We start from the raw sequence: 8,943 nt of genomic DNA, 5'->3' as shown, positions 1-8,943 counted from the left end.
ACACACACACACACACACACACACACACACACACACAGGCACACACACACATACAGAGAGAGAGACAGAGACAGAGAGACAGACAGACAGACAGACGCGCGCGCACAGTGGATGAAGCAAGGCTCCAACAACTTTATTTTTTCTCTTAGCCTTTTCATACCACCTAAGACAAAAATTGTCTACATAAGGAAAAAGCTCACAGGCTGGAGAGATGGCTCAGCATTTAAGAGCACTGACTGCTCTCCCAGAGGTCCTGAGTTTAATTCCCAGAAACCACATGGCAGCTCATGACCATTCGTAATGGGATCGGAAACTCTTTTTCTGGTGTGTCTGAAGACAGTGTACTAATATATATAAAATAAATAAATCTCAAGAAGAGATTATCTCATACCCACAAGTTACATCGTGGTCTCCGAAAACAACCACCACAAAAACATATTCTTCAAAACAGATTAAAATCTTTACATGGATGAGAGTTACTGGTTACATATTCTTCTTTTGAAACCCACGCCTAACTGAGCATTTCTGATCTATCTTTCCATAAACTCGTCCTAACCTCAAGGCAATAATTCTTTGGTCACTTATTAACAAAAGTTCCATCAAAGCCAAATCTGTAGTAGTTAGGTTTTCACTAGCAGAGGGCAGTTTGTATTTACCAAGAAACAAACCAATTATCTTATTTTATTTCTTTGAAACCTTATTTAGCTAAACTGGCTAATTGCCAACTTTCTATTCATTTACTCTTTGTTTATAACCCTGCCTTTTGATGGTGCACACCAAAACCTGTGGCCATATCCTTCAGGTCTCAGGATCAAGGAACTCAGACACAACCTAGAGTGAATGTTTCTTTGATTGCTAACCTGTGCCAAACTTCTTTTTTGCAAGTACAACTAGGTGCCAGCACTGCATGAAAGCTCACCGTATCCTTTCCTAACCTGTACAGCCCCACTACTCTACAAAGAGGGGCACACTTCTACCCTTCTATCTTTATTCTTAATCTTGCCGGCAAAACAGCCTAAACCGTCTCCTGAATCTTACTATCAACTACCTTGACTTCCTAAAACTATTTAAACCAAGCCAGGTATTCTGAAAAATCATTCTTTCATGTAAATAGCAGTATTCTATGAAAGTTCATCTTCCTATTGATCTACAGAAAAATTGACTAATAGAGTGGCCTGTCTCCTGCAGTGCCAGGGAAATGTTAGTGACCCTCAAAAAGAAAAAACAAACAAACAAACAAAAAACAACAACAACAGACAGGAGCCAATCTGATGCAACCCACAGCAAGGTCTTTATTCTATCCCAGCTAGCTTGGGCCACCCCTCCAGCACACCATGTCACACAGGACAGTTTCGGTGGTAGTGGGAGCCCCGAACGTCTATCGGGGCAAGGCTTTACAGTAAGCAGCAAGTAGGGGTTGAGTGTGTAAGCATCTGATTGGAGAGCTACTATAGCCTTTAATGTGATTGACTGGTGTTGGGAGTCATATCGTAAACTTAATTTCTGCTCCCCTCTGCATTAGTGATCATTAGGCAGGGGGTGGGCTTGTAACCTGGGGGTGCAGGTGTGTTGGGGAAATTACCTGGAGACTCTGGTCTTGGTGAGGGTGTAACCTGGAGATGCTGACCTTGTTGGGGATTAACCTATAGACTGGGGCTATGCTCGGGTTTTGTTGGGGTGGGGAGGCAACTTGAAAACTAATGCTAGGTACCAGCCTCTTAGATTTACCTGAGTTCAAACTCAGGTCAGGTTCTCTAAAATGGAGCCTGAAGTTAAAAGATCTGGCCTCATACTCCCATGAAGCCGTCACACCAGATTATAGGCAGGGAGGGTCTATTCACGACTCTCCACACCATGCCAGATACAGAAAGAATATAGCAGTGACAAACAGAAGCAGCAAGAACAACCCAGGAACAAACAGCCAGGGGGCTGTGCCTCTCTGAGGTACATCCATTCAGCTCTGCAAAATGGTGGATCACCTCCAGGAAGCTGACCTGCTCACTAAAGTTCCACCTACCCCCTCCCCAACCGCCGCATGGCGTCTTCCAGGCCAGCCTGCTTAATTTAATTAAATCAAAATTAAATTTTATTTATTTATTTTTATTTGATGCGCCTTGGTGTTTTGCCTGCCTGTATGTCTGTGTGAGAGTGTCCAGTCCCTGGGAACTGGAGTTAGACAGTCGTGAGTTGCCATGTGGGTACTAGAAGTTGACTCCTCTGGAAGAGGAATCAGAACTCTTAACTGCTGAACTCTCTCTCCAACCCCTCAAATTTAAATTTTAAAAGAGGGCTAGGCTTTGGGCTTAGCGACCAAGCAATCACCTAGCAGGAGGGAAGCATTTAGTACTGATTTAACCTCCAGTATTCAGAAAGAACAGCTCCGAAAAAAAAGAAAAGAGAAAAAAAAAAGAAAAAAAAATACAGTATGATACATCAGTCGATTTTCTCACTGCTCTGTAAAATACGCTGACAAAAGCCCGCTTAATAGGAAGGAAGCTATTCTAGCTCACAGTTTGAGGGTACAGTTCATCATGGGAGGGACATTCTGGTTGAGGTAGCTGGTCGCACTGCAGTCAGAGCTGGGACACATAGAATAATGGTTGCTACTGCTCAGCTAACTCTCCCCTGTTTGTTCAGCTCAAGACCCCAGACCACAAAATGGTGCTGAGCACACTCTGTTAAGGTGAGCTTTCTCATCTCATTTAATGTAATCTAGATCATTCCTTTCACAGACCTGCCCACAGCCTAACTTAATCTAGGTGTCCCTTGCAGCTGTTCCTAGCCTATCATCTTCTAGGTGATTCTGGATCCTCTCAGTATTAACCATGACGATGCTACATAATATTTTGTTACAGTATTGAATTCATAAAAGTACATCATTAGAATTATTTGTACCTTTTGCACATTTTTTTACATTTTCTACATTTTTTAATGCTATGCCTATGAGTGTTTTGCCTGAAATACTGTGTGTACCACATATACACAATATACACAGAAGAGGGCATCATATCACCTAGAACTGGAGTTACACTAGGCGCTCTGTATGAGTACTGGGAATTGAACTCAGGTCCTCTGCAGTTGCTTTTGATCACTGAGCCATCTCTCCAACCCAGACTATCTTTTATCTTTTAGTCACTCTTAGGGGTTAAGAGCACTGTCAGCTCTTCCAGAGGTCCCGAGTTCAACTCCCAGCAATCACATGGGATCTGATGCCCTCTTCTGGCAAGCTTCATAATTAAATAAATAAATCTTAACACTCTGAGGCAGTGGTGGTGCATGCACTTGGGGGTGGGTGTATCCCAGGAACAACACCCCACAGTTTCTCCTATCACAGAGACACACAATGTGTAATCTCAGAACCCTAGGGCATCTGGAATATGGGATCCACTAACCATCTAGGACTCCCATTTCCTTCAAGGTTGCTCGGGACAAATCTGGAGTTCCGTTTTCTCCTGACCTAGTCAGCCTCTGGACTCTTTCAGTGGGGTTCCTAATTCAGACCCAAGGGCCTAGTTGCGGTACATAGGGCCAAGAGCCACAGGATCCAGGATCCAGGCAGAGTTTGCGAGTGCGAAGACGGACACACTTGAGCTCCTTCTTGGACATCCGTCTGTCATCTCTGTTAATTGGATCAGGACTTTTCTGGTTAAGGGAATCAATCATTATCTGCCCTGTGATCGTTAGGTAGACGTTTAGTAGAGCATTCATTCTTTTTTTTTTTTTTTTTTTTTTTTTTTTTTTTTTTTTGGTTCTTTTTTTCGGAGCTGGGGACCAAACCCAGGGCCTTGCACTTCCTAGGCAAAAAGCGCTCTACCACTGAGCTAAATCCCCAACCCCTAGAGCATTAATTCTTTGTCCACGTCATCTGTAAGGCTCATCCCTTTTCCATGCTAGCCTCAAGCCGTTACTGAGCTCGTATGGTGGTATTTAAAGAAGCATAGTCATCATTTGTTCCTTTGTGGTATCACTGAGCCAGGTACTATGGAATCAGTAGCTAATAAGATAGATATGCTTCGGGGTTGGGGATTTAGTTCAGTGGTAGAGCGCTTGCCTAGCAAGCGCAAGGCCCTGGGTTCGGTCCCCAGCTCCGAAAAAAAGAAAAAAAAGATAGATAAGCTTCAGAACAAACAGAAGGGGGGAAAAATACAGCAAATGAGGTAAAGTTTCCTCCTAAAACCTATCATTGTTAAAACTTAATACGTTCAAACAGTTGTTAGTCTCCTCTCCTCCAGGGGGCGATGGAGGGCCCGCAGCTCGGAGATGCTGCTCTAGGCTGCCGGGCGCTTTATCATTAGTACTTCCGCCGGCGCCCTTCGTGAGAAGTTTCCTGTGGCGTGGATGTTTCCTCTCCGGTCAGTGCCATCTATTGACATCCCGCGTGTTCCCGGGCTGTCTGCTCGACCCCCCAGTGCAGGGCGCCAAGGTGAGTGCAGCGGGGTGCAAGGACGCCGTTCCCGCCACCAGGGAAACAGGGCTGCGGGCCGTCGGTGGGTAGCTGGTCTGGGTCGAGAGGAGGGCCTCAAGTAGTGTGCTTTTCGCCTCCTGAGTTTCTAGAGCCCCAAAGCCGTGTCTTTCGCCTACAAAAAATCCCGTGTCGTTATTTACGACCTATGTTCTGTTCTTAGCATCTTTCCAAGGTGAATCCGTTGACCAGGGTTTAAGTTCAGGACACTCTCAGGTCCCTGGGTGCAGCGTCGGGGTCCCCCTGCCTGCTTTGCACTGCATCCTCTTCCCTTGTCCTGCCAGGCTGGAGACCGCGCGGCCCTTCTGCAGACCGATGGAAGCTCCTTGGGTCGACAGATTACAGCTTCTGCAGCGGCTGGAGCCCAGCTACTCCCTTCAGCCAAGTGGTGGGTGCCCACTGTCCCCAGGGAGAGGATGCCTGGGTAAGTGCTGCTGTTCCGGAGCAAGGGGAAACCCGGGTGCCTCTAAATGGTCTTCCCATGGCACCAGCAGAGGGGTGGTGTGGAGTTGTGGTTTGAGAAAAGCTGATGAAGCCACTGGGCAGCGAGAAGCCCAGTAGGAGCCAGAAGTACCCAAGAGCAAGACTAGGCACAGTTCGGGTCCATGTTGCATAATGGGAGCCCCTTACAGATTACAGAGGAAAGGGGGTCGGGGTGGGGTCCATGCCACGTGGTTTGCTGCCTGGCAGCTTCTGTGTCTGGTATTGTGTGCTTCCCAGGTAAGCTCACCTGGGCTAATTTTTTGCAGAAATAATAGCTTGGATCTACAGTGGCCATAAAGTTGGCTCCAACCCACTAGACTGACAAGACTACGGTGCTCCTGAGTGAGGATTGTACCCTGGGATCTGGGGTGCAATTTCTTCAGTTACATATGTGAAGGTAAGGTAAGGCTGGGGGCTTTGAGGTGTGCCTGCTTCTTGCTGTACCCACTTGGGATCTATGTCTCTTGTGTCGTATGTTCCCGCCCGTCCCTTCTGTGCCCCTCTGCTTTACTTTGGGGGGTTGAGAGTAGAATGGAAAGAAACTGGGAGGATTTGGGGGTCATACACAGCCTCCAGATCTCAGTCACTGCTCTCTGCTCACTTCCGGGCCTTTTCTGGTTCTTGGTTTCCACCTCTGAAAAATGGGACTACCAGTTCCTCCCTCTGTGACATAAGAGGTCTGTCACCCTCAGCTCTGCTGGCTAGGCTGGTTGTGTTTACCTAAGACGTGACAGCAAGTGCTGGGGCTACTGCAGGTCTAGCGCTCACTAGAATTGTCACCTCCTTCCAGCCAGTCTTCTGAGCTCTCCTTCAGGAACAACTCTTGCTCAGTTCGGAGCAGCTCCCTTCCTCTGTTGGCTATCTGTCTGTTGCCTGTCTGTCTGTCTCTTTCACCAATTTAACCATTACCCAGCCCATTGGCCATAGCCTTCCCTCTCCTCTTGCCCTCTGCTCTTTGCCCCTGTATTCGAAAGTGATTGTGGGCTGCCGGTGCCCTGGTCATTGATACTGCAGGGAGAGGATGCGGAAAGCCTTTCCCCGTGTTTGGAGGACCCACACTTATCCTTGCCAAACCCTGGTGCTTTCCCACATCGCCCGCTGCCTGTCCTTCTGGCTCTTCTGTGAAGCCGTGGTATGGAGCTCAGACGTTGGCTGCTTCCTTCAGAAGCTTTCTCGGCCTCCACACCCAGTTGTCACCTCTTTAGGACGCTTGAGAACCTGTAGAAAATGTTGCGTTGCTTGACTTCTAGCATGCTGTTTGCTGTGTTCCATTAGCCAAGAGTCGGGGTTTTGATTGAACAAATGACCGGCAAAGGGACAGTCACTGTACGGCATTGTCACGTGTAAACTGAGTAAACACCCTGACAGGGAGGCCCAGGAGGGAGCAGACATGCTGTGTTCCCTCCTTGAATTCTTCTCTTGTGCTTACTTTCGATCCTTGCCTTGGGTAGCCACTCGGGAAGGGTGTTTCTCTCCACCCTGTGACAACAGGCAAGAATGAGGGCCTGACAGCACAGAGTAACTGATGTGTCTGTGCTATTCTTACATACCAGTGCCAGGAGAGACGGCACACCCAGAGTGCCATGTCCTGACGCGCCTTTGAGCAGCCAGCACAGCAGATCATCAGACCTGTCTCCAGAGAGCTCTGGTTCCTCCTCCAGAACAGACTGGCTGCTCAGGAGGCCATAGCAGGTAAGTCACGTGCTCGCCACTGTTCAGAGGCCTGGTCAAGGGATCAGTGTTTGAAAGATTGTAAGGATGACTCTGTCCAGTCCGGAGCCCCAGCCTTTGAGTCCCTGGAGTTGGTGTAGTTTTCTCTGCTCTTCTGGTGGCACTTAGGGGGAGGTGAGGATGAGTAGGGAGTGGTGTGTGGATCCTCCCACTTCCCTGGGAGACCTAGGTCATACATGACACCTTCAGATACCTGCTAGGGGTAAGTGTGAGGCTTTTCCAGTGTTAGCGAGTTGTAAGGGCAAGGGGTGGATGTAGGCATTAGAGATAACCTCTATATAACACCATTTTCCTCCGGCCTTTATCTTTGTCATTGTGTTGGGTAGCAGTGACTTGTTAGCAGTAGAAGGAATATTCATAGCTGGACGACAAGAGAAAGGTAGGGTGGTCTGGAGCGTCTGCACTGGCTTCCTGAGGTACCTTCCCTCAGCATCACAGCAGAACCCATCCCTCCCCACCCTCCCCCCAACTGGGGACAGAAGTGCACACACCGGAAAGCAGGGGCTCACCCTTGAGCTCCCATCAAGTGACCAGCTGATACCTAGCTAGTCCCCAGATTCTACCCTAAGCAGTCTTACCTATTTTGAACCTCCATTTCCTGGCTTGGAAAACCAAAGCTAAGACAGGTTTTCAGGACTGACTCTCCCTGATTCTTGGAGATTGGTGTGGTTCTGTGCAGTTGATGTTAGCCACGGGATCCACATGTTCACCGTGGCTTGCATCCGGCCCTGGCCCTGGCATCGTCTCCTGTCTTTCCTAAGTCTCCTTTTGTCTTTTTCTGCCCCTGCATCCGAAAGTGATCCTGGCTGCCTGTGCCCCGGTCATTGGTAGTGCAGGGAAATGATGCTGAAAGACGTGTTCTGAGTTCGGGGCGTCTGTCCTGACCCCTTCAGATCCTAGAGCTTTCCTACACTGGTGCCTTTCTCTGCAGCCTTATAAAAGTGTAGTGCTTTCTGGACGCTCCTCAAGTCAGTGCTGGGACTTTGCAACTTGGTGTTCTGTTTCCAGAGACTTGGGGTATTTGCATGTTGTGAGGTGATAGGTCAGCACAGGTTTCCAAAGGGCCTCTAGACAGGTTCCTTAAGTTTTCATATAGGAACAGAGGGGAGATGACAGGAGGAAATACGGGGCTGGAGCGAGTAGAGCTGTGTGCGGGGGTCGGGGGGTGATGGTGAGGTAGGGCGTGTAACAGAGTCCTTAAGCCTGTGCTGAGAGAAGGAGCTCCCTGGTACAGAAGCGCAGCTCACTTCCTAGCCTTGTGGTCCCTCACGGCCTGATGTATGTATTTGCAGCACTGTGAACCACTGGTCTTGACCATCCATGCTGCCGATTGTCTGGCCTTTGGAGCCTTCTTTAAAATGCACGGCTTGCAGACCAAAATGCAGTCTGACATTTTTTATTTCGTGTGTGTGTGTGTGTGTGTGTGTATGTATGTGTGTATGTATGTATGTATGTATGTATGTATGTATGTATGTATGTATGTATGTGTACCATGTGTGTATACCATGTGTGTGCCTAGTGCCCACGAAGAGTTTATTGGGAGCTTGAGAGTTTCAGAGGGTGAGTCTATTCATTGCCAGTATGGCTTCAGGCATGGCTATGTTGGAGCAGTAGCTGAGAGCTCGCATCTTAATACAACCACCAGGCAGAGAGCTAACTGATCCCAGTTAGCTTTTGAAACCTCAAAGCTCTCCTACCCCACCCCCATGACCCCTCCTCCCACACTTCCTAATCGTCCCAAGCAGTTCTATCAACTAGGGACCAAGTCTTCAGATATATGAGCCTATGGGTGGGGTCATTCTCATTCAAGCCTCCACACATATCCAGACTGCTTCTTCACAAAACTTAACAAAAGCAGAAAAGCCAACATTATCAGAAGCTACAATGTAATAAATAAACCCATCAAGACTCATAGCCTTCACCTTCGGAGGATGGGAGCAGTCAGAAGGAAAAAAAAAATGGAAGTGGGGGACTGGGGTGTGCCGAGGGTGTGGTCTTGAGTTGAGTGCCCAGCCTGAAGGAGAAAGGGTTCCAGGAAGAAGGTGTTGCAGCTACCTTTTGTCCCACCCACCCCCAACTGATAGTTGTGTCTTGGTTCCTCTTGAAGTCTTGGTTGTCTATGGGGTCCTGAGTGTGGCTTGTCTCTGCAGGACTGTCAGTTGATCTCTGCCACGTGTGCTCAACAGTCGTTGAAGAGGCTGGAACAGGGCCCTTGAAGGTATGAATCCAGACGCCTCACGAGAGAGAGAGCTGCTGTGGTCCGGCAA

At 48.3% G+C, this 8,943-nt stretch overlaps 1 long non-coding RNA gene and 2 other non-coding genes across 3 annotated transcripts; all 3 read left to right on the top strand.

Annotated features, from left to right (window-relative positions):
• The first annotated feature begins 4,361 nt into the window (after positions 1-4,361).
• LOC116902236 lies at positions 4,362-8,866 on the top strand. The gene is made up of 4 exons (XR_004388054.1): positions 4,362-4,423; positions 4,747-5,342; positions 6,499-6,637; positions 8,827-8,866. It is a non-coding gene; the product is annotated as an uncharacterized LOC116902236 (long non-coding RNA).
• LOC116902509 lies at positions 5,905-6,036 on the top strand. The gene has a single exon (XR_004388119.1). It is a non-coding gene; the product is annotated as a small nucleolar RNA SNORA71 (small nucleolar RNA).
• LOC116902514 lies at positions 7,459-7,588 on the top strand. The gene has a single exon (XR_004388123.1). It is a non-coding gene; the product is annotated as a small nucleolar RNA SNORA71 (small nucleolar RNA).
• Positions 8,867-8,943: the final 77 nt, after the last annotated feature.

The sequence above is a fragment of the Rattus rattus genome, chromosome 5, assembly GCF_011064425.1.
Source record: "Rattus rattus isolate New Zealand chromosome 5, Rrattus_CSIRO_v1, whole genome shotgun sequence".
NCBI lineage: Eukaryota > Metazoa > Chordata > Mammalia > Rodentia > Muridae > Rattus > Rattus rattus.
Note: the sequence above shows the minus strand (reverse complement) of the source record. Positions and strands in the feature narration are given on the sequence as shown.